Here is a 26,528-nt window from a genome sequence, read left to right on the forward strand (position 1 = left end):
TGCTCACCAGTTTATGTTGCGATTGTCAGGAAGTAATCCTTTTGCATCTAAGGGCTTCCAGGATACAAATCGGAATGACAAAATGGAATGAACCAAATATTTAGCAGAAGGTTGCGCGACACTTTTCAGAACACGGTATTCTAAACACATTCCACTGCTTTCCAGTACCATGTTCTTGGGGCTGCTTTTTTGGACCTTTTCTTCGTTCGGATTGGCTTTAAATACAAATGATTAATCACAGAGACACACGGTCTATTTTTTTAGTTTTGTTTTGCAAAAGACAGATTAAACTGTGATAATGATTACAGACTCCAGGCCTGCATAGACGGATATGTTTAAGGTTGGATAAATCTTTCAGCCCTTACATACTGGCTTGTTGCCGTGTTAGGCTGTATTCGTCACAAACACAACTATAAATAAGAATGCAGTAGATTTATTGCCGCTGTGATTTCCTGTAAATGTCTTTCTGTCTCACTAGGCATTCATTTAGATTTTGTGAATGGCAGAATCTGTCCTGAGTCCTCTGAAGAGCTCTTCTTAAATATATCATATAAAAATATGGAGCTCTTCAAAAAGTCCACTGTTCTTTCCGTGGTGTAGGCCTTTATGTTACTGAGAATGTTTTACTTTTTTCTTTTAGTTGACATGAGTACTTTACAGAGTATTTTTTTAAAGTTCTATTTTGTCCTTCACCATATCACGAGCTTTAACGTGTCTTTTTCAACATAATTTTTGTAGGAGAACAAGGGCGTGGTTATATACCAACCTTCCTCGTTTTCAGATTGTTTTCATGTATTTGGAACACTGACCCTGTAAACTAGTTTTGATTAGGTTTCCTCATTATTAAAATAATTTTGGAGATTGATGCATTTTTTTATGTTTGCCTACCTTTTTTCCACTGAGATAAAAAAATATCACTTTACAACCCAGAATCATTTCTGTAGGTGTTTTTAGACTCTCAGATATATTTCAAATTATAATATACTTTCCACTTATGCCCCATTTTCTTCCATTATTATTCATCTTCTGCTTGGCCAATCCATGCAAAGTCCTAGCTAAATTAGCCCCACTAAATTAATTGAAAACGTACCGGTGATCCAACATGGAGTAATTAGGATTGCTAAGAAAATGGGGTTCCATTAAACAGTGAACTTCCAATAACTTTTCCGAGTCGTGCTGAAGTGAAGGTCAGTTACTTCCCTCCAGGTTAACTGTTTACGTGTCTCAGGTCTTCACAGGCGTCATACCCAAGATAGTAGGCTGATCCAACCAAGGAATAGTTCTGTCTTTCCTATTCTGTCTTTCCTAGATGTAAATATCGTCGGCTTCTCTTTGTTCTCTATTAATTTGTTTCTGGAAATCTTCACGCCGATGATTATCAGATGCTAAAGAAGTCCTTTTTGAGAGTTTGGCTGATGTCTCAAATATTTGCAATAGTTCAATTCAACAAGTATTCCCATCTTATCGCATCATTTTTCCACATTCATGACCAAGCATGTGTCTTTACTGCAAAGACCTGAGATGGAGAAAAGGAATGGTTTCTCCCACCCCCGCCCCAGATCTTATCATGATGCTTCCTTTCACCCTCTGCTTATTTTTTTTTTTTTTTAGAGTTTATATGAATTTATTTGTAAAACATTTAGAATAGTGGTTCTCAACTGGGGACAGTTTTGTCCCCCAAGAACATCCGGCAGTATCTGGAGATATTGCTGGTTGTAACAGCTGGAGGAGGAATGCTACTGGCATTTATCCAGCGGGTGGAGACCAGCGATGCTGCTAGACATCCTACAATGCACAGAACGGCCCCCCAGCAAAGAATTCTCCAACCCGGGATGTCAACAGTGACGTGCTTGAGAAACCCTGATTTGAAACAATGCCTTGCTCCTGATAAATGTTATATTAGCTAGTGTGACTTCGATGTGTTATGTTAAAGATTCCCTCTCCACTCAGAGTGAAGATAGACAAGAATAAAAGGGAGCAAGGGGACCAGCGACTCTGTTCTGCATGTACACGACGGGTATAATGCTGAGAACTTTTAGGAGGGTTGCAGGTATTCAAGATGGTGTCTTTAAAACGTTTAGCCCCGTGCCTGGCATGTAGTAGGTGCTCAGTAAATGAGAGACTTTAGGACTACCCCACCTTTGTCATTGATCCCAGTGTCACCCTCTGCTTATTTTAGAGTTTGAGGGGAAAGGAGGGGAAAAAAAAAACAACAGGAAGATGATCACTGTGGGAGGGAAGAACTTTTATAGAGTCTTCTATTGACTCATAACTGGGAGAAAATATAAAGTTCTTCAGGAAGTCCCTTGCTACCATCTCACCGTCTGTGTCATTCCTGTAAAATGGTCCTTGAGTTTTAAGAGACTTATCTTGGCTTCTAGCTTTACATTTCCCTTCCTATTTCCTTATGTCCTTGATACACGTAGAAAAGTACCAGCTTCCATTCCTTCTTGTACGTGACACCTGGTGACAGGAGAGCCCAGGGGACAGCTTGACTGTTTGGACTTTCTGACAAGGACACTTGGCCTAGACTCTGCTTTCTCCTCTCCATCCTGAGTGTCTGGGCATTGTGACCTCACCAGTTCTTTCCTAGAAGGTGCTATTTTCTCTGAGCCAGGGGTCCTCTTTTTCATGTAGGTGTGACCTTGAAGTTTACTCCCATTCAGATGTCTCGCTCCCATGGAAGGATATGTCCACTTCTCTTTGGCCCAGGTGCTGTATCTGAAAACTGGCCAACCACTTCTTGAAAGCAACCCCCGCCAACCAAAGCAAGCAAACTTTTCATTTGAAAGAAAAATAACGTAGATGGTGTACTAGGGCTGTTGTAACAAAGTACTGCAAACTGGGCGGCTTAAACAACGGAGATTTATTTATTTAAAGTTATTTATTTATTCATTCATTCATTTTTGGCTGCATTGGGTCTTCGTTGCTGCGCGCGGGCTTCCTCTAGTTGCGGCGAGCAGGAGCTACTCTTCGTTGCAGTGCGCGGGCTTCTCATTGCGGTGGCTTCTCTTGTTGCGGAGCACGGGCTCTAGGTGCGCGGGCTCAGTAGTTGTGGCTCGCGGGCTTAGTTGCTCCATGGCCTGTGGGATCTTCCCGGACCAGGGTTCGAACCCATGTCCCCTGCATTGGCAGGCAGATTCTTAACCACTGCACCACCAGGGACGTCCCAAACAGCAGAAATTTATTGTCACCTGTTCTGGAGGCTAAAACTCTGAGATCAAGGTACTGGCAGGGAAGGAAAGATCTGTCCCAGGCTTCTTTCCTTGGCTTGTAGGTGGCTGTCTTCGTGTTCACATGGTGTTCTCTCTGTTGTGTGTCTGCAATTCCCCTTTTCATAAGGACACCAGTCATATCAGATTAGGCCCCATCCTAATGACCTCATTTTAATTTAGGTACCTCTATAAAGACCCTATATCCAAATAAAGTCATATTCTGAGGTACTGGGGCTTAGGACGTCAACATATGAATTTGGCAGGGGTGTAATCCAACCCGTAACAGGTGGTCACTCTGTTATAATAAGCATCATATATAATTTGTTTTCTTATACCTTAAGTGTTTAACATTGACGATAGACTTACGCTAAAAAGCACTGACCCCAAAATTAACAGAAAAACATCTTTTACTAGAGTATTAAAAGAATAAAAAGGTGCCTTTCCCTCACATATGTCAGTGATCCACATAGAAATGAAACAACCATGTATTTTTGTAAACAGCCCATTAAACTAATATCTCAGTTATGAACCCACTTTGATTTTCTTTATCATATGATCTTTTATTTAGAATATTCCGTTTCTTCAAAGTATAAAAGCTCTTCCTAAGGCCTTGATCACTTATACCTAGGGACATGTCAGAGGTTTGTAAAACATTTAAAAGGCTTGAGGCTTTTAAACATTGAACTCATCAGCGTAATCCAGAACCTGGTTCTCACTTCAGCATATGAACTGTTGCACATCTGCAGTAAATGTTTTCTTTGCGCTCAGCTTCAGGACAACCACGAGTACACACACATGCGGACATTTATGCATATATGTGTGTGTGAGTATATTCTGTGGCTTCGAAGTTTTTCTTTTACCCTTTTCCCTCATATTTAAAAACAGAGCTGTATTTTAAAATGTAATTTTATGCCTAAATCATATGTGTCAAGATTGGGGCTACTGTTTTAAAATAATTTTTGTACTTGAATTTCTCACAGTGAATTACTGTCCATCGCGTTCTTGCAGTTATGACTTCAAGCTTATAGACGTTTAATAGCAAGAAGAATGAGGAAATAACATCCTCACTTAATCTTTCTCTCTGACAATTATGAGGAGAGCTGCAGCAAGGAGAAAAACCCGTGGTGGGTCAGGATGCCCTGCTATGTGTTAGTTACTTGTGGGGAAAAAAAATCAAAGATCATGGGTCGTCTCTTGCTGATTTATTTGAGGATGCTTCCTGGTTCGCCAAGGTGAGGTTTATACAGAAGAACAGTACTCTTTTCAAGGTCTTATTTCAAGTGATGTTCCTTTAGGAAGCAGGCTGTGTTTAAGGAGTCCAGACTAGAAATCTCTATGAAAGGTTTCACAGTCAAGTGTGGTGTTAGGATCAACGGCTAGACGTGTGCATTTTGGAAACAGTTCACAAGGGATTCTAATGCTCACTTATGATTAAGCACTATTACCTGAAAGGGATCAAGGGATCAGAATGTATCATAAAGAAAAAAAATTAGGTAGCTAGTGGCTACTAGGGAAGTAGTAAACCAAGGCATGACTTACTGACTTATGAATGACCATTCCTGAACTTGAAGTATATACTATAGTAGAAAAACAGAAGAAAGTCCTGTGTGAGCCCTGAGGAAGTGACCTTTTAATCTGAATAGTAAGGAGAGATAGCATCTAAGCATTTATCCCCCAAATAGTTATCAGTTTAAAATTCCAATTTAAATGTAACAACTTAATTTAAAATTGAAATTTTTAATGAATAATTTGAAACTTAACATGTAAGTGTGCGGTGTGTTTCTGGGATGGTAAGTACCCATGTGCGTGGAACCGGGGCGTATGGAGAGATGGATGGGACATGAAGTTGGGAACAAAGGAGTGATCTTGGGGGGCCGTGGGGTGTGGTGGCTTGAAGCAGGACCTTGTCTTCTTTGACGAAAGAATTCAGCAAAGAGACAGAGATTGTGAAGCAGATAAAGTGTTTACTGGAAGCAAAGTACGTGTGGAAGACACACAGGCAGACTTGGAGTGAGTCGAGCCCAATAGGGGTGGCTGTGATTGCTTATATGGGGGCAGTTTTCCGAGTTCCCTTTGGCCACTTATCTCATTCATGCCCATATTTGTTCTGACTCAGGGCCCTACCCGATTGGCACATGCATCTTTCAGCCAAGATGGATTCCAGTGCAAGGGTTTCTGGGAGGTTGGCAGGACATATTATGGGCTGGCACCCCTTCCCTTCTCTGACCCCTGAGGAACTTTTCTGTGCACGTGTGGTCTGGGAGGTCTTGACCATGAGAAAATGAGAAAAATGTGGTCGCCTTATCTTTTACTCAAGCAGGGCTCTGCCCCTGTGGTATCTTTATCTCCAAGTGTCAACAAGAGACTGGTTACAGCTACTCAGCCTGGGGCCCAGCTAACTCCTGCCTCAGGAGACCACCGGATCCCAGACGCCTCCGTGCCATGATGGGTTGTGATGCAACGTCCTGGGGCGGGGAAAGGTTTGCAAGAATGCACTAATGGGTTGGCTCATTGGAAAAGCAACCGGTGTCAAAGAAACTATTTGAGTAAAAATGATAGTGACCGCTAACGTTTATTGAATGCTGACACTGTGCCAGCCACTCTGATAAGCACTTTATTTCATCATCAGCACAGCTCACTGAGGTGGGCACCATGAGAATCCTCATTGAAGAGATGATGAGTTGGGGCCTACAAAGGTTAATAATTTGCTCAAGTTCAGACACTTAAAAAGTACGCAGTATTCATTCTGTCAAATTGGTGTCCTCTTGGGAATGTCTAGGTGTTTGCTGGGCAATGAGAAACTTCAGACAATAGTGATGGTACTCAAAATCTGGGAGAAGGTGGGATGGCGGTTCTGGGTCGTGGGGCCAAGGGCAGCGACTGTGACTGTTGACTCTTCGTGGAAGGCATGGGGTCCAGCCACCGAGGCACGACTCTGCTAGGGCTGGACATAGGAGTGAGTCCCAAGGGCTGAGGTGGCCTCAGGGTCCAGCACCATCAAAGACTCGGGAGGGTCACCTCTTTAGTACTGAGCACATATGAAGAGAGAGAGGTAGAGGTGTTCACAGTTAGGAAATCTGAGTGGAGGTTATGCAGGTGTTTTTTTTATTTTATGGAAGCATAGTTGATTTACAATGTTGTGTTTAACTTCTGCACAGCAAAGTGATTCAGTTATACATATATACATTCTTTTTCATATTCTTTTCCGTTATGGTTTATCACAGGATATTGAATGTAGTCCCCTGTGCTATACAGTAGGACCTTGTTTATCCATTCGCTCTATATACTAGTTTGCATCTGCTCATCCCAAACTCCCAATCCATCCCTCCCCCACCCTCCCTCCCCCTTGGCAGCCACAAGTCTGTTCTGTATGTCTGTGAATCTGTGTCTGTCTCATAGGTATGTTGATTTGTGGCATACATTAGATTCCACATATGAGTGATACCATATGGTATTTGTCTTCCTCTGACTTACTTAGTATGATCATCTCTGGGTCCACCCATGTGGCTGCAGATGGCATGATTTCATTCCTTTTTATGGCTGAGTCATATTCCATTGTATATATGTACCACCTCTTTGTCCATTCACCTGTTATGGACAGTTAGGTTGTTTCCATATCTTGGCTGTTGTGAACAGCGCTGCTATGAACAAAGGGGTGCATGGATCTTTCGAATTACAGTTTTGTCTGGATATATGCCCAGGAGTGGGATTGCTGGATCCTAGGGTAGCTCTGTTTTTAGTTTTTTACTCTCCACAGTGACTGCACCAATTTACATTCCCACCAACAGTGCAGGAGGGTTTCCTTTTCTCCACACCGTCTCCAGCATCTGTTATTTGTAGACTCTTTAATGATGGCCACTGTGACCGATGTGAGGTGGTACCTCTTTGTGGTTTTGATTTATGCAGGTATTACTAACTCTACCTGTCTTTACATTTTTCTATAGGTTTGAAAATTTTCAAAATAGCTAGGGGCAAGAGGAGGACGTAGGGTGGGTGGGAGTGGGCAGGGTGCGAGGTAAAGTGAAGGGCAGAAGCTCTTGTGAGAGAGACGAGGACCCCAGGGTGAGGCTCAGAGGGGGTGTTCAGCGAACACCTGCCCCACCGGCACACAGAGAACGGGCAGTGTCGCACTCTCAGAGGTTCCATAGCCGTGGCCGGCCTGCCTGCCCGCCTCTCCAGAGAGGTTTCTGGGCTGAAGGGCCTGACAGAGCACAGCTAGAGGCAGAGGCTGATGTTTTCTACCGGCAACCTTATCAGGGTTTTGCATTTTTTTAAATCTGTTAAGAGTTCTCCAGTAGATAAAATAAAACCACACGCCAACACAATATAAACAGGTTTTCCTCATCATCACCAAGTTGAAGAAGGTTAGAGGGATCGTAGCCCCAGACAGCTGCTTCTCTTAATGTCATGTTGTGGCTTTTTCAGTGAATGTGTGCAAACCCTTTTAAACCCGTGCTTCGACTCACAGCCGTTTCCCCGGAGTAGAAGTAGGTAGCTCGTAGATGTTGAGAATCAGCCATTCTCTCTCTGCCTCGGGCCATTTGTTTGCGGGAGAGCAGTCATTTGAGAAAATTAGGTTGTTTGGTTACCGAGAGACACTGCCCTTTGCCCTATCTAATTACCCTCTTTTGGAAGAAGAATTGCTTAGTGTCTGTTAGACAGCTCTGCATGCTAATGGTCTTTGGGGAGCTGTTTACAATATTCCCATAAAACAGGTCAAAACAGTTTTACTAGCCTTTTCCACAGTTGCTCTCCATCGCAGTTAATACAGGAAGCGTCAGCATCCTGAAGATGTGATATGTCATAAAAATATAATAAACTGTATTTTAATGATTAAAAAAAAAAAGAAGATTGCATGTAGCCTGATTTTCAAACACAGTCGTTTCAGGACCACACACCAGTGTTTAGTCTTTTTTATTCAAAGCAGAAGAGCAACTGGGGATTGAAGGTTTGAAGGTATCTACACTTTCTTATGAAGTGATGCCTCTGGCTAACTTTTGGTTGTTTATGAAAACTACATGGAAAACAGACCAGGTACTGATATATCTGTACTTCCTGACGCTGCTAGACTTTATTTGTACTAAGTTCTCTTTACTGGCCCTCATTTACCCAAAGCTGCTTGTTCATTCATTGATTCATTTATTCACCAACGTGTGGCATGTCTTTGCCAGGCACTGGACCAGACAGAGAATAAAATAACCAGGTTCTTTCCAGTTTTAAGATAAGTAAATCCTAGGGATGTAATGTACAGCGGGGTGACTGTCATTATCAATACCGTCGTGTATATTTGAAAGCTGCTAACAGTAAGTCTTCAACATTCTCATCACGAAGAAAACAAAATTGTAACTATGTGGTGGTAGATGTTAACTAGACTTACTATGGTGATCATTTCACAATATATACATGCATCGAATCATTATGTTGTACCCCTAAAATGAATCCAGTGTGGTGTGTCGATTATATCTCAATAAAATAACAAGGTGCCTAGGTTAAAACACTAAAGCATTTTATTAAATGTATTAGTGCTTTAAAGTCCACTGTTAGGAGTTTGGTGATAGAGGTGCTTGCAAAATGGGTTGGGTCCAGGGGGCGGGGTGGGGGAGGAACTGATGAATTCTGTCATGGGAAATGGAGGACATGTCACAAAGGAGGTCTGGTTTGAGCTGGATGTTGAAAGATGGGGAGAAATGTTCTAGGGGGAGAAACTGGGAAGGATGCGCCAGGCTGAGAAAGCTCGTCCTGTGTCAAGGCAGAAAAAAGGGCAGAAAAATGACATGTTCCATCTGCTGTGACTGGTGGGCGGGAGATGAGGCCAAACAGGTCTATGGAGGAACAGCATCCCTGCCCCGTGCGCCCCCTGGAGCACACCTGTGGGTCCTCTGGCGTTTCCCTCCAGGACCGCTTCTGTCCCAGAGACGTTTCCACATCTTTCCAATACCTTCTTCACATCCATCGGTTCTGCCTAAAACTGTTCAGAACCTACTCCATCTCAGTAAGCACCAAATAAGGGTTTTCTCTCTTAGCTCTCTCTTTACGTGGGGGGCATTTTAAAGGGCAAGATGGATATTAACAAATGCCATATGCCTTCGAACTTACCTTCAGACTGATGTTAGGTTGACCGTGGATGTTTACATTTCTGTGGTTCGAAGAGTTGTAGGTTTCTGGGTCAAAAATGTGTTTTGTTTTAGATTTCATGTCAAAAACGATCTCTTGAGAAAGTTGTATAATTTAGAAAGCGGGCTCTGAATAGGAGTTGACCTTATATCCATAATATATGACTATATATGTACATATATATGTATAAATGTACACATTTCCTTCTATGTATGACTTTCGGGGTAATGTATATAGTCTAACATTATTATTAAGGTCATAAGTATTTCTGTTGTAAGTTGGCAGTGATCAATCGTAAAGCATCCAGGCAGTTCAAATCTGAATTAATTGATAAGCACATCTCTTTAGGAGTTCCTTTATTTTAATCTCCAAACATAACTCTTCCTGGATATGTGTTTAGGAAATTATGTACACTTTCTTACTTTGAGGATAGTTATTTGTGCACCAGTTCTTTTGCCTGAAGAGGTCTAGTCCCCAGCGGGAAAGAGGAGGCAAAAAGTGTTGAGGGTCCCCAGACCTCCGCAGAGGGGCAGAGAGAAGGAAAGAATTGAACAGAGCTGGGAAGTGCTTTGAATTCTCTCTCAAACTTCTAGATCCCAGTGGCTTCCCATTTTCCTTCCCAATTACTGAGACTAAAACCGGAAAGTTTCTAGAGCCCTGAGGCCAGGCCTCCCCAATCCCGTTACCCCACCCCCATCCTGTTTTTAAAGGGAAAGTTGCCTAGAATCATTCGCTAAGGAAACAATGGAACAGATTGGGGATGGTGGGAGAGGGGGATTGCCAGAGACTGGGGGGCACACCCGGTGTTTTCTTTCTCACTGACTACTCAACCCTGCAGCTCATTTCAGAAATGCTTGCGTTGACTGTGGAAGTTGACTGTGGAACAGATTAGCCTAAATAACCTTATTATACCAATAATAACTGCAGTAGCATAGAATCTCAAGGAAATTCAGGAGTGATAATACTGGGTCATTGGTAGTCATTTTTTTAAAAAAAACTAGCTCCTTTTGTTTGATAAATGTGACCTGTATTAGAAAAAATATGTCCTGTTGTGCATGAGGACAACAGGTGATTACACTTCAGATATCTATCATCATCCTTGTTTTATGTTTCAAATAAATCATAAAATACAAATATAATATTTATATGTTTATTCTCATTGAGGCTCTGCTACTCAGTACCTCTGTGACCTGGTAAAGTTACTAGAACTCTCAGGTCCTCTGGGAAGAAGGGTGATAATACAGAACTGGTAGGGGAAGCAGGCATTCAGCTTGGCCACAAACACATCTATTCTCTGAGGGAAGACAAAACATCCACTAAGTGATTGCAGCTTTAAGCCAGGTGTCATAGCCAAGGACCTGAGTGCAAAACTACCTGCTTAGCCAAGCAAATGAGGCTTCTCCCCCAGGTCCCCACCCACCACCTGTTCCAAGCAGTGTTTGTTCTAAGCGCCTTTGGTGTGGAAGTTCTGGGAGAACCATTTGTGATGCCTCCACATCTAAGAAAAAATCATGCCGACCTTCCGTATTTCCTGGAGCTGGATTTGTTCTTAATTGTTGTTGTTTGCCTGTTGTTTACTTCCTTTGTCAAAGGCTGTTCAGGAGGCTGGTAATCAGGCGGAAGGCACGGCTGCTGAATAAATCAGCTACTAGGAGGGTTTTTAATCAACAGACAATGTGATGTTTTCTCCCCAGAAATTGATTTTGAGCAAAGCATTTTACATCAAAGGGCCTTCATTCAGCAAAAATGTGATTTCTGGGTGATATCTTAGTCTAGATCTGAATCCCCCCTTGTCTTTTTTTTCCCCCTGAATCTATATTTAGAATCCATCAATCACTTTTCACTGCCATTCTTTTCATTCTCTGCCTCAGGAGCTAAAGGATCCATTTTGTCCATTCAGTTTTCCCCATTTTACTCAGACATTGAATACAAGCTTCCAGTTTTTTGATCGACATGCTTTCTTCTTCAGGTGCTGTGTCACCGTGGAAGATTGGCCTAGGGGATTTAGTGGAAAATTAGCTGGACCATAGAAATCCAGTTTGAAAAGCAAATGTGTTATTTTCCCCAAATGGAAGCACCTGGAGAATGATTTTTAACTGTGGCCAGTGGTGATAATTTGACCAGGGCTTGGGTTTCCCTGCAAAGACCTGATAAAACCTACTTAATCTGGAGACTTGTTACTTTTCCACAGTCTGTTCACAGCCAAGAGATTTTTAAAAACAACGGTTTTCTTCTGTTTAGTTCATTCTGAATCCGCATCTTGAGTATACATGATAAATGGTGATTGGGCGCCCAGATTAGTCTAAATAACCTTATTATACCAATAATAACTGCAGTAGCATAGAATCTCGAGGAAATTCAGGAGTGATGATACTGGGTCATTGGTGGTAATTAAAAAAAAAAAAAAACGAGCTCCTTTTGTTTGATAAATATGACCTGTATTAGAAAAAGTATGTCCTGTTGTGCATGAGGACATCTGCGTATTTACCAGGTGATTCCACTTCAGATATCTGCTATCATCATCCTTGTTTTATGCTTCAAATAAATCATAAAATACAATTACAAACATAATATTTATATGTTTATAATACTATAATTTATAAATGCAATTTATAGATTATATTTATTATATTAGAAATACAATACAATTGATAAATACAATCTAAATACTTATAAATTATATTATACGATATATTAAATAAATAATAAAATATTCAATATTTTTTAGAACCTGCTGAAAATATGTTATCATTCTTGTTTTTTGTTTATTTTCAGCGACGAATCATTTATTCGAACAAGACAAAAATGTCTCCACATTGTTTCCTTTTATACAGAAAGAGGAACATTTCAAATATATTAGCTTCTCTCTTTTTCAACAGGATTTATTTCAGTCTGGTCCCAGGAACTGCCTTTCATTTTAGGGTTCACGTTTTAGTAGCACATATGCACCCATTACAACCAAAAGAGCACACCTGGATTTTGGATGGTCGTTCATTATAATGGTGACCATACCAACCTATGGTAAAAACCCTCTGGCTCTCCCCAGCATGTCCCTCTTTTCGAGCCAGCTCTGGCCTTCTTTGTACTAGCCTCTATCCCCAACGTCATTATTATCTCCCCTGGTCAGAAATTTGATGTCTCCATTATCTTTTTCATGAACTTTGATATCTCTGTGAACTATTGGAATGTCTCGTCTTTCGACTTTAAAAGCAACGATTTCAGCAGCTCTAATCGGGTGTTCCGGGGAATTTGTTAGGAACAGAAGGTGACCCCTGTGAAAGGCTGGCCCATGCTGTCACTCAGCACCACCACGATGGGACTCCCGCTGCCAGTGAGGACGATCAGGCCTTTCCAGACCATGAGCGCAGAAGACACAGTCATGGCGAAGTTTAAGACCAAGTAGTAGAGCTGGTGCTTGTTCATCTTCCTCGGGTCCCCAAAGGTGTCCAAGCCGGACGCGGGGAGATGTGACCCCACGGTGCCCATGCGCACCGTGCCGGGCTCTCTGGGGCCGAGGCGGCCCGCGGGCTCCGGGTGTCACAGACAGCTGCGGAGCACCGGCCAGACCCCCACCCAACGGCCTTCATCATTCTTGTTTTCTGATTAAATGCAGGTGGTTTTCTCTGAATATAAAATTAATATACACTCACTTAAAAATAATTCAGAAAAGAAAGGTTGCTCGTGATTCCACAACCCAGATCTATTTACATTTTAAGATAACATGTGGAGAATTTGTGATAAAAGATATGGTGACAGTATTGCCCTGTGAATGAAGTCCTCTGGTTGAACTCAACTTCAGTTTGGAGGACTTCACTCAATCGATTGTAGACTTTGGACCAAATGCTTGTATTTTATAAGGTGGGTATTTTATACAAGGTAGTGCAGACTGACTCCTTCATTAGAAGATTTGACTTCTTGGATCACAGCATTTGTCTCCTTGGTCGTCATTTGTACTTATGGACCCGTTCTTCCCCTTTGTTCACATCTCCCCTCCAGTTTCCCTGTGTTCATCTTCGGAAGGATCCTTCTTTCTGGAAGGGACATCAGTTAGGATCCTCTGTGGCAGGAGCCTGCACGCAGGACCCAGGCTGGCTTAAGCAAAAAGGAGGTTTGGGGCTCATTGAACTTCCAGGCCCAGGCGTCAGTGACTGGAATGGTACCTCTGTCCTTGGGCGCCTGGTTTCTCTCCATCTCTCACCTCTGCTCCCCCCGATGTGTGCTTCATCCTCAGCCCTAGGTGGTGGCAAGATGGTGCCCGACAGCGTCAGGCTTCCATCCTTCCAAGTTCATGTTCTGTTGCCCCTCACTGACTGTGACTTGAGTGATCGTGCAGCCGTGGATGGAGAGCTCAGGCTGTGGTCTCTGATCCACTGATGGGCCAGACCCAAGCCGCATGCTCACTCCGGAGGATGAAGAGGCAGGGAGAAAAGTCAGCTCCATATAAGACACGTGGATTAGGAGGGAGAAAGGTGGCGACTTCCAGGGGAATATCCAAGAGCTGTTACCAGGGGAAGAGTGAACGGGTTTAGGATGGTGGCAAAAAGAGCTGAGGTCCACTTCAGAGGATGAATGAAGCCTTTAGACCTGTGAGCGCTCAGGTTCCTGGGGGGGCTCAGGAAAACACCATACCCCGGGTGTAGGTGCAAGAAGAAATCATTGCAACCCCTCAAGCCTTCTTCCAACCGTACTATGCTTTCTCCCATCTAGAAGCAAGTGGATTCCTAGTGGGAATGAGTGAGTCTGAGAAAAGATATCTTCCTAGAAATATGTATGTACATTTATGTGTCTAGAAATATGTGTTCATGAGCACGTGTGCTGCCCCTATAATTTTGAAAGTATCAAATCTTAGTCTTTGTTATAAAACCACTCCAGTTACCAGTGTAAAATTAGAATGTTTCAGCGGTGTATGTGTGCGGTATGTGTGTTGAAAAAGCCCATGTGGGCACCAGAGGACTGGCTAAATCGAATTTTCACGGTCTTAATAAAATTTGAGTGGCGCTGATGTGCTCAAGGCAGAGGAGAGAGTTTGGCTGGTTTGAGAAACCAAGAAGTCGTGTTCTTGATTTTTTTTTTTTAGCTTGAATATAGTATGGTCAGGTTTTACCACAAGACTAGACACCTTAAGGGAATTTAATGAGATGTTTGAGAATCTTACTAATTTGGGCAAATTAAGATATTAAGGTTGAGATTGTATTTTGTTTTAAGGAGTAATCATAACTTTTGCTTGGGGTCTTAATTCAGTGGAAAGGAAGGTTTCATTTGCCAGTTTGTGAGGTGTTCAACACAGTGTGCGTTACCATTGGCTTTGTCATTAAAAGTACCCGCGACGCCCATCCAGAGAAAACTGTTGTCCTTGTTCTCAGATCTCTGTAGTAAGGATTTTTTTGGTTGTGAATGTCAGAATCCCATCTGAAACTCACATAAGCAAAAGGGAATTTGTTTCCACTCATAACTGTCAAAGGCCTGGATGTTATTAGAAATGATAAGGTGCTGGTAGGACTGTGTCTCCTGCCTAGGTATTGGAGTCTCTCCTACCACAGACCAGATTTCACCGTGTAGGCCGGGACATAACAATTGGAAGCCCCAGGCTCCCTTCCTGCCATCTTTGATAACGAATAAAAGGCTGTTGCTTCCTGTTCCCCTTTTCTAACTCCATTTCAAAGAACCACCGAGAAGCACTCTTCATTGACCTGCTTTAGTTCAGGTACCGCCTTTTGGACCAGTCTCTGTGGGCAAGGATGAAGTAGCATGGTGGACCGGTTTGGCTAAAACGTGTGTGTCAAGGGTGGGCAGATGGCGTGGTTAGAGTGGGGGAAGGACAGACCAAGGAAGGAGGGTGGGGGTTGCTGTCAGAAGAAGTCAAAAAGGAGTGCGCGGCAAGCCAGTTATCAGTGGAAAGAGTTGACTTCTGTTACCCACGATGCTCGTATGAGCGCCTCTTCAGAAAGCAGACATCTCAGAGACATGGGTCCTTTATCACACTCTCTGTCTTCCCCATGAAGTAACGGAGCCTCACTGGAGGCACAGATCCAGAAGAAGGATCGAGCAAGGTGGAAGGTTAAAAGATCTACTCTCTCGGGGAATTACATAACCAACGTCTTTCAAGGTGTGAAAAGCTAGCCCTTCCATCCGAGTAGTTGATCGAAAATGCTTTTATCTTGGATTTCACTCTTCCCCCTAGGTTCCATTCACATTGGGCTTTCTAGTTTCCCAGGCCTGTTTTCATACACCATTTCTTTCCAACTATACAGTCTCTTCTGAAGGTCTGGAAATAGAAGTTCAGGGAAGTTTGGCCCAAGGTCCCAGAGCTAGGAAAGGGCAGAGGCAGGGTTTAACTCCGGTGCTCACCACACCACACCAGGCTCTCTTGGTCGTTAGGTTCTGTTTTCATCTTAGTGTCACGAGTATTCACTGCTAAAAGCCTACACCCGTCTTACTTTACCTTCAACGTGTGTCTTAATCCACAAGTGTTAAGACTGGCATGTTTATTTCAGTCACTTAGTGGCAGGATTGCCCAGCCACTTCGAGCACAGACTCTGGACTCGGACTGCCCGAATTCAAGTCCAAACTCTCTAGTTCTCAGACTTCAAGCAAGTAACTTAACCTTTGTGAGTTTCAGTCTCTCTTCAAATGGGAAGAATGATAAGATCTATCTTAGAAAGCTGTTTCGAGAAATGGAAAAGCTGATGGAGATGCAGGAAAGCTACTTCATCAAATACTCTGATTTACATTAGCCCCCTCCCTCGCTGGGACAGGGTGAATGGATGAATATTGGCTTGAAAGGCGCTAATAACAGATTCAGGTCAGCGGCTTATTTTAGGTCAGCGTACATATCGTTACAGGATACCCACAGGCGGAAGATGTATTTGTGACGGAAGGCGTCTGGAACATGTTAAGAAAGGTTTCTTAAGAGCTGTAGGCTATAGGGACTTTAGGTTTGATTTTGACTTTCGGAGGTGGGTTCGGAGTCCTTAAAAAAGCAAGTTTGTGGTTTAGTGTTTTCTGCCTTTGAATTAGGAGGTAAGTGATGAGTCACTGAGGTTTCTGAATATGGGGAGACATGCTTCCAACTGTCCAACGTGTTTTCCATGACATGTTTTCTTACACGAAAAGCAAGGACATGGTATGTCTTGTGGATGTTCACATGTTTGTATCCCCAGGTCGGGCTGTGTCTTGTTACGTTTTTGTAGGATTTTAAAATGCTTAGCAATTCACTGAGACTTTCAAATGTCTGGATTTTACATTTCCATCAAGTGACACAAACATCCTTGCAAATTAGTGACCTTGCAAATTAGTAACTCAAACTTTCCAGCAGAAAGTGAAGCTGCTGAGTCTGGAATGGCCTCTATGAAATGAGTAAATTTGTACTAAATTTGATTAGTACAAATTTAGTTATAGAAAGTGAAAAAGAGACTATTCTATAATCGCTACTGAATGGAGACTCTGTTCTCTAATAGTTACCTTCTAAATGCTTTGAAAAGGTGCCTTGTCTTCGTTTAGTTTGGCCATTATTTGAGAGAATAAAAATTTAACACCTTAGAAAGTGGGGCTCTGAGGCACTTTTATTTCTGACTTCACATTTGCTTCATTGTTTTCCCTGATTCAGTCACCACAGTGAGCATGTGAGCCAGATGGCTGTTCTTTCTAACATTCATCCAGACTTCAACAGAATTTAGATGCGTCGAGCACAGCCTTCAGACTGTTTTTCCCTTGGACTAATACACATGCTTAAAAAAGCAAATTCATCTTAGAGAATTGAGACTTTTCACTTTGATTTCAAGACTTAAAAAACAAATGTAGGAACACAAATCAAAAGGAAGAGTGTTAGAGCATCAGTGTCATACAATTATTTATAAATAAAATATTAATATATGATATATCAATAAAATAACCTGTAAACATGCTCTATGAACCATCTTCATCTGGAGATTGGTACCTATGCAGCCACATGGATGGACCTAGAGATGATCACACTGAGTGAAGTAAGTCAGACACAGACAAATGTCATATGACATCACTCATGTGGAATCTAAAAAAAAAATGGTACAAATGAACTTATTTACAAAACAGAAATAGACTCACTGACGTAGAAAACAAACTTACGGTTACCAAAGGGAAAGGGGGTAGAGATCAGTTAGGAGGTAGGGATTAACATATACACGCTATTATATATAAAATAGATAATCAAGGACCTACTGTAGAGCACGGGGAACTCTACTCAATATCTTGTAATAACCTATAATGGAAGAGATTGTAAACAAAGAAAAAAATATATGTATGTCACTGAATCACTTTGCTGTACACCTGAAATTAACACAACATTGTAAATCAGCTATGTGTTGATAAAAATTAAAAACAAAATTTCTGTCTGGCTGATGAGCATTTACCTCCCAATAGGGTCTTGTTTTTAAATCCTTTTAAATAAATCCATAGGATCTTTGGGTTTTCCACAGCTCTTAGTATTAAACACAACGTAATTATGTAGATCAGTGTCAGCCTTTGCATCGTGCCGCCTGCAATACATGTTTAAGAAGTCAGTCGCTGCTGTCAGTCTCCACGTTGGCGCCCGTGTGGTCATGAGGGGTCTCCTTTGACTGAAGGCCTCAGTGAAGTAGGCAGAGACTTGAACAGAGAGATCTATCCCCTCGAACACATCCTTGGTCACCTTACCCTCTACTGGCTGACTTTGTTGCATATTAAATGAGCAAGATGGATGCAAGTCAAAGGATTGGGTCAGAATAAAGCTATTATGTATGAAGAAAAAATGAGAATGATTGAAATGTTAAATCAACATTCAGTACCAAAAGTTTTAGGAGGAGCGTTCATTTTGTTCAAGTTAAGGTTCCTATTTGCTAAGTCTTTGGAAATCTCTCTCTCTCTACACACACACACACACACACACACACACACACACACACACACACACACACACACACACACACACACACGTCCATACATATGTGGAGCCACTGCCGCGGGACTGGGGACTCCAGTCTTCTTGTTTTTTAAATTCAAAACATGTCCCCCACCCACCAACTCTTGTGGTGTCCAGTAGAAAGCAAGCACAGTGTGTGCTTTTCCAGTAGAAACTTAGGGTGGGGAGTGAGTTCTTGCTGTTGTACTTGCAACAGACACTTTCAGAGCATTGAGATTGGATTGAATTCTGAATTCAGCACATTAGAGATGGGGACACATTTTTTGTCTTCATCAGAGTCATTCCTTGTATGCCAAGGAAAATTGTGTACTTCGATTCATGACCACACAATGTTTCCTCGTATTATTCCATGAGTGTCTGCATATTTGGCTTCGTACAAGCAGGGTAAGGAAAGGGAAAGCCTCAGTGATTGTGAGGGGGATTGACAAGGACCTACCACCCAACACCCAACAGAGGACATCGCCTGATTGGGTCTCTGATCCCAGGAAGCTTAGAGTTTTCCATAGGAGCTAAAATCTGCACAGAGTGTGCTTAATAGAAGAGAGTGGAAGTGTCTTAAACAGGGAAACAGAGAATGTGCTTCAGGACGTGAGTGTTGGAAGATGGTGTTCTTTTTTTTGAAGATTGCGTTCCTACCAGGGAATCACAAAAGGAGTGCAGGAGAAATTAGATGTGATCCTCCAACAGTGGGAAGGAAAGGCATTCTAGGAGTAGGGACCAGGGAGACACAGATGTGGCAGGAGGAGAAGCATGATTTCTGTAGAATGGTGAGGGATCTTTTTACCTGGTGTTCAGGGGACACTAAGAATTCGTGGCAGGCAGGTGTAGAAAGGTGGCTTGAAGGAAATGGTGGGCAGATAGAATGCCAGATGAAAGAATTAGAATTTAGAAGCTGGAGACAGATGGTCTGGAAGTACCTTCTCCGTTTGCGGGGAGCTGCGAGAGAGGGGTTCCGGGAGGAGCAGCCTTAACTCAGAGAAGCCTGGGCATGCTTCCGCTTAACAGGTGAGGGATGTGGGGAAATCTCTCCATTTCAGCCCAGAGTTTCAGGGGACAGAGAGAAAGTGAGGGGAAAATAGGGAGCGGCTGAGTGGGGATTCTGGTTAGGAGTAGAGAATTCCAGAACTTGATAAAAATGCCAGTGAGAAAGGGGATAGAGGTAGGTGGGGGAGATGCCCTCTGTTTCAGGCAGTGACTGGGGAAAACCGTTCCACTCACATCGCAGTCTCCCTGTACCTGGGATTTAGGTTGTAAAGACGTTTGGTGAAGAGAAAAATACAAAAGCGGAAGTACCCTTTAGCGTCCTACAGATCCCCTGTGAGATACAGAATGTATATATGGCATTGAATTCGTCCGGTATCCAGAAAGGAGCTGGCCTGTATTTAGGAGTCATACTGTGTGTAGTTTGAAGCTAGACTCCCATCTAACGGGGCAAGGCGACCATCCTGGGAGGACAGAAGCTATGAGAGTGATGGCAGGATGCGGTACCTCGTCCCCCGTCTCAGATTTCCAGGGGGACACATACTCGTCATCCTCCTCCCTCTTCTTTGTTTAGTGGTTGTTGTTGAGGACGCAGAGTTGAATTTGGACATCGTGGCGAGGATGTGACCTTGCTGTATTTGTTCTCTCTTTCAGCAGTAAGTCTGTAGGGATGGAGGGCGTGATCTTTGTCATAAAGCCAGGGCACCCGATTCTTTGTGTGTGTGTGTGACACGTGCTGTCAGTGGTCTTCGTAGTGATTTTTAAGCCATTTCACATGGTACTTGAAGCACTAAGCATACCTTATGAGTCTTTGTTAGAGCTCAAGTAGTAATGAAACGTCTCAGATTCATTCTCGTTCAGGAAACGTTCGTTAAATATCTTTTTGGTACATGCCTATCATCATTTAAATATACGCCAGACCCTGAAGGTCACAGGGATTCGTCAGACGGGTCACGTCCTCAAGGATCCGCTTGGCCAACAGAATCTCTTCTTTTTCGATTCATGTTACTCTCATTTATTGCAGCAGGGTAAGGTAAGGTCACACACACACACACACACACACACACAGATTGTGATGGGGGTGGAGGGGTCTTTCCCCTCTTTCTTGTTTCCTTTAGCACGGATGATAGAAGCATCTTTGGCTGAAGGTGAGAATATTGGGGGTGAGGGTGCATAGATCCTTCCTATGGAAGGGCTAGCAGAAATTCAGGTGAGAAATCTGAATCAGCCTTTCTGCTTGCAGTGCATTCTGTTTCTGAAGGTGGCGAGGAGTAGCCTCGGTGTTGCCATGGGGATGGGGACTTAGAAGGAGCCACCATTAGCAAGCCTGAAACTGAGAACCTTTGAGCCAAAGGGAAGTGGCCGGTGGTGGATCCCAGGGGGGCTCCTTGGGTGTTTCAACTACCAAACCCTGCAGGGAAGGGGCCGAGGGAGTGACCAAAATATAGAGCAGCATCGAGCTCTTCACTCTTTTTTTTTTTTTTGCGGTACACGGGCCTCTCACTGTCGTTGCGGAGCACAGGCTCAGTGGCCACGGGCCCACGGGCCCAGCCGCTCTGCGGCATGTGGGATCTTGCCGGACCGGGGCACGAACCCGTGTCCCCTGCATCGACAGGCGGACTCTCAACCACTGCGCCACCAGGGAAGCCCTTCACTCTACCTTTTTAAAGAGAGAGACAGAGACCTTCTGGCATCTATGTGTTCTAGTAGAGACGTGCACGTAAACAAATGATAATTTTCTAGGCTTTGCTTTCGAGTTGGTTTCTACCAATTGAATAACTACCAACATTTCCATTGCAATGTAATTACCAGGAAATAAATGTCAGGGACTTTAATTTTCTCACCTCCTTTTAGCAGAATGTCAGAAAACAAGATGATCTTACTGTGAGGTCTGGAGTGACACAGCTCATAGAGAGCCAGGACAGTAGCCCTTGCTGCCTTGTAAATTGTTGGAGGAAATGGCTAGTTATCCGACAACCATTAAGAAGGGTCCTCTGTGCCTCCGGGTCAAAGGGGCGGGGTGCAGGGTGGTGGTTGGATCCGCTCATCTGCGGAGAGCTGGGGTCGCCGGTCTTTCTTCCCACGGCCCTTGCCCCCTGCACGCTGTCTCCGCCACCTCCTCCTTTCCATTTAGTCTCTAACACACCTGCTCGCTCTTGTTGAATGAAACTTTGGTGTTTGGGGTCATATATGCTCTTTTGCGATCTAGAACGTGCCCTAATCAGCCATGCCTATTTATCTCCTTTCCTTCCATTTTTTGACATCTTTGGACAAAGTGAAGCTCACATCAGTAGGTTTTTCCAGACAGAACTCAAGAATTTCTTCCAAGTACTTGAGTTGAGGCATTTGTGTTTGAGTTCGGGGCTCACATGTTTGCCTGATGCCTTCTTGGATACTGGTTATTTTCTTGCGCTTATTAATGAACATACGCACACATGTGTTTAAAAGGTACTTTAATAGCAAAGAAGGACTTTAAAACTCTTTGCATTCAGATGACTCATGCAAACTGCATTTCCCCTCCAGGAGTCTCACTTGGGGATTTTACCTTTCTCTGACTTGCATTAGTTTCATAAAAAACCCCTTTAGCTCCTCGTTGGCAAAGATGATGCTCTCCATGGGATACTCCTTGGGTATAGATGCGGCTCTAAGAAAAGACGCGTTCTGAAGGTCCCATCCTTATGCTTGTATGCACAAGTTGGCATGACTACGGGGTCCGCTTCCTCTGCTAGCTGGAACCCGGGCTATTTATAGTGTCTTTTCTTGGCTTCTGAGTTAGCGTATCAGCGTGTATTTATGCAAGGGAGAGCTCCGAGGCCATATAAGACTGTAGTTTAGAAACCTAGTAGCCTCATTTGCCTTCTGCATATTCTGGATGGAGAAGAGCGATATTATATTTTGCCAACACAGAGCTGGAACGGGAATGGGGTGACAAGACACATTACTCCAGCTTTGCTGAAATCACAGGTGACGTAAGCATGGCACGAGGCGGAGTCTACACAGGGAGAAGGATCGCCCAAGGATGAGCGACAGGGGAGTTGTCCCAGATAACAGGGCTGCTGTCAGTGGCACTAGATTAAATCTTTCGTTCCTTTTGCAGGTGGACAGCACCTCAAATTCCTGCTCACTCCCAGAGGCATGGATGTTTTCATTGAGGCCAGTGATTTCCCATAATGATGCCAGGGCAGGGAGGGTGATGTCATGGAAAGAACACGGGCCAGATAAGCCTGGCCTTTCATCTTGGGCCCTGCAGGCACGAATCTGGTGACACTGTAAAGGTCAGTCTCCCCAGTCTCCAGTTTTGTCATCTGCAGAAGGGGAAATTTACATCCTCCTCTCACAGGGCAGTTATGAGGGGCAAGGATAATATAAACCATAAGGAAAGTCTGGCACAGGGCAGGTGCTAATCAAATCCTGAAAACTCCTGAGACATAAAAGTAAATGGAACGTAGGCAGTCTTTTCCTCAAGGGTCCACATTAAGGTTTTTAGCCAAGTTGGAAAAAAAGAGACCAAATGTATCTTTGGGACCCATTTCCCTTCTGCCTCTGCACCTGGCCTCCAAGGGTCATCTTGTCCTTTAAATTCTCCATCTGAGTAAGTAAGTACCTAGATTGGGAGGACCTCCCCTCAGTCTCCTCCCATCTCCCATAAATCTTCCCTCCAGGTAAAAGCAAAGCTGAGACTTTAAGAGATTCTCGCAGTTGGTAAACAGAATCTTAATAGTGAGTAGATGTAAGCCCATAGCTTTGGTTGAACCTCTTTCCCTTTGTGGCGTTTGGTACCTTTGCTGACAGTATTCGGCTAAGTTTTAGCCTTTAGAGAAAATAATCTACCAGGAGTGCTGGTTTGCCGTTCTCTTATACGGCCAGGAGTCAGAGTTTTGAAATTTGAGGTTAACTTAAACGAAAGCCAAATGAATCCTGAGAAGGCCTAGTGGCCCCTGTGGGCATTTGATAGCACACTGTGTGCCTTTGTTGTACAGGCTGATTGGACTTGATTTTTTCCCTTTTTTTTATTGAAGTGTAAGTTGATTTACAATGTTGTGTCAGTTTCAGGTATCCAGCAAAGTGATTCAGAGATACTCTTTTTCAGATTCTTTCCCATTATAGCTTATTACAAGATATTGAATATACTTCCCTCTGCTATACATCCTTGTTGTTTATCTATTTTATATATAGTAGTGTGTTGTCTGTTAATCCCAAATCCCCAACTTATCCCCCCCCCCGCTTTCCCCTTTGGTAACCATAAGTTTGTTTTCTATGTCTGTGAGTCTGTTTCTGTTTCATAGATAATTTCATTTGTGTCATAGTTTAGACTCCACATATGAGTGATATCATATATTTGTCTTTCTCTGTCTGACTTAACTTCACTTAGTATGATCATCTCCAGGTCCATCCATGTTGCTGCACATGGCATTATTTCATTCTTTTCCATGGCTGAGTAATACTCCATTGTATATATGTACCACCTCTTCTTTATCCATTCCTCTGCCGATGGACATTTAGGTTGTTTCCATGTCTTGGCTATTGTGAATAGTGCTGCTATGAACATTGGGGTGCATGTAGCTTTTCGAATTACAGTTTTCACCTTTTCTGGATATATGCCCAATAATGGGATTGTTGGGGCGTATGGTAGCTCTATTTTTAGTTTTTTAAGGAACCTCCATACCGTTCTCCATAGTGGCTGCACCAATTGACAGGCTGATTTTAGTATCAAAGAGTAGGTCTGCGGGGGAGTGACAGTGGTATAAGCTAGTAGGGGTCCACTGGGTGACTGGGGGAGCAGCGTCCCCAGAGTAGACCATGGGCTGCCCTCCCTTTGACCCGCTTGTGTCTGGAGTGCATGCTTACCATTTTTGAACATTAGTAGAAGAGGTACCTAAGCTTGATAAAATTTTTTTTTTTTTTTTTTTGCGGTACGCGGGCCTCTCACTGCTGTGGCCTCTCCCGTTGCGGAGCACAGGCTCCGGACGCGCAGGCTCAGTGGCCATGGCTCACGGGCCTAGCCGCTCCGCGGCATGTGGGATCCTCCTGGACCGGGGCACAAACCCGTGTCCCCTGCATCAGCAGGCGGACTGTCAACCACTACGCCACCAGGGAAGCCCTAAGCTTGATAAAATTTTATAGAAACATAATGTAAACTTTCCAAGCATTCAGTCATAATTTGCTATATTGCTTTTCTTCTAAGCATACATGTCACAATTCCTCATAATAGAGAATGTGAGAAAAGTCGAAAAAAGTTTCAAGAAGAAAATAAAAATCACTCAGAATTCCCTCCACCTAAAGGTATAACCATTACTAATATCATGGGATCTTTCTGCCCAAATCCTTTTACCTCTCCCTCACATCCCTTCACATATATGTGATTGTTACACACGTGTGTAGCAGTTGGGGAAACAGTGTACAAACAGAACTGTAGTTATCCTTTTATTTTTTTCACTAATAAGAGACAGAAGAGCAAGGTGGTTGAGAGTCTGTGCATCTGGACAGACCTATGTTTGAATCCAGCAAAGTATTACCTGATGGTGGAAGGACCTTTTGGCTCTCCCTTTTTCTCCTCTGTAAAGTGCAGATACCAGCATCTCCCCACACACCACGGAGCTGTGAGGGAATTAGTGAGACATTCTGTTCAGTTGCCTTAGACTCATCTTGGCTGTGACAGTTTCTCAGACTTACTTTGTTTTTGATGACTTTGACGGTTCTGAGGAGGGCCACTCGTGTATTCTGTGGAATGTGCCTCGAGTGGGATTTTTTCAGATGGGGATTTCATTCACATGCCATTAAGAGTCACCCTTTTCAAGTGTACAGCCAACTAAATTTAAGAGAGTCCTTGGGTAGCTTGATTTTGTTCAACTTAAAATTGATTAACCAAATCATGTTACTTAAATTGTACTTCCACATAGGAAACGTGTTCCTTAACTTCCTTTTATATGGTGAGCTCAGCTGCTTCTGGTGAGCGTTGATTTGAGCACAGTTATAATGCATTTTGGCAAAAGGGACCCAGAAGGTCATCTTGGGTTTGCTGTTACCCTGGAAATGTTGAAAGGAATGAATTTGTTCTGGCATCTTTGACTGTTTTGGACACAGTTTCTAGCAGGGTACTTGTTTTTATATACTAACTGAAATAGTACTGATGTCAGAGTAGCTTGCATTTGGAATACAGAAAGGAAAATGGAAATACATCTTTCACCTTGACGAAAGGCTGGCAACAGATGGGCAGAGATGATCAGAAAGTAGAAATCAGGGGGTGTGAGTGGGACTCCCGTTTGTGCATCTTACCCTGCATACTCAGCACATTCGTTCATTCAGCAAATCTTTATTCAGTGCCTACCACGTGCCAGACACGGTTCTTGGTGCTGGGGGTGCAGCAAAGAGCAAAGCAGATAAAACCGGATTCTCATGGTGCTGATGTAGTGGTGGTGTAGACAGACAGTAAAGAGATCAGTGTGTGTCAGGGGTAATAAGTGGTTTGAAAAAGCATAAAATGGGGTCAGGTGCTACAGAATCGTTCATGAGATGTGTTCCAGAAAGACCTCTTTGAGTTGACGTCTCAACAGGGACACATACATATTTGACTGAACGTATGTCTACAACATGGAAGTTCTCTTGGGAATGAAGTTGATTCAATCACAGTCAGTCCCCAAACATGCAGTCGTTTGTATACAGCTGGCCCTGTGCACTGCTCTGGAGACTTAATAGTCAGTAGGATACACCGTCCTGGCTTCCAAGGAACTTCCTGCCTTGAGTGGGAACAGGGTGTTAATTAATTAACAATAAGTCCTTTAGTGACAAACTGCGAGAAGGGCTGGGGAGGAAGGGCGCAGATTGCTGTGAGGCGTAAGAGGGGAGGAGAAGAAGCCAGTCCAATTGGGTGGTCAGGGAAGGCTTCCTTGAGGAAGGGACACAAACTGAGAGGCAACAGAAGAGGTGGAATGGACAGAAGTGAAGAGGGCTTGGGAGGAAGGCCAGGGATCCTGGGTGCCAGGAACCAGGGAGAATTATGAGAGAAATCTGCAGTGACAGCAGCACCTAGAGCATCAGCTCCATACAAGTAAGAGGAAGTTCTCCGTCACTTGAGGCCGTCATAGTCTGGAAAATGGCTATCCTTATGATTACCGTAAATACCCAGTAAATGGTAGCACACGAAAGTAAGTTCATCTGAAAAAGGCCATCCAGTTGACTTGCTTGGACATTCTTGGAGTTTAGAGTGTACTTTCGATTTTGCAAAAATAACTAGAATGTCCTATTACGTATCAACTTTTTGATTCCTGGTTCGAGTAGCCAAG

The 26,528-nt window shown here is 43.3% G+C and overlaps 1 protein-coding gene and 1 pseudogene across 7 annotated transcripts in view; one reads left to right on the top strand and one right to left on the bottom strand.

Moving 5' to 3' along the window:
* CACNB2 (calcium voltage-gated channel auxiliary subunit beta 2) overlaps positions 1-26,528 on the top strand; it is a gene marked incomplete at its 5' end in the record, with an annotated part of 401,671 nt that overhangs the window by 17,511 nt on the left and 357,632 nt on the right. The gene's annotated exons all lie outside the window — the stretch shown is intronic.
* Positions 12,247-12,815, bottom strand: LOC309818514 (signal peptidase complex catalytic subunit SEC11C-like; annotated as a pseudogene). Its single transcript has one exon. The product of its transcript is annotated as a signal peptidase complex catalytic subunit SEC11C-like (transcript).

Source organism: Grampus griseus (assembly GCF_964374135.1).
Source record: "Grampus griseus genome assembly, chromosome: 2".
Lineage (NCBI taxonomy): Eukaryota > Metazoa > Chordata > Mammalia > Artiodactyla > Delphinidae > Grampus > Grampus griseus.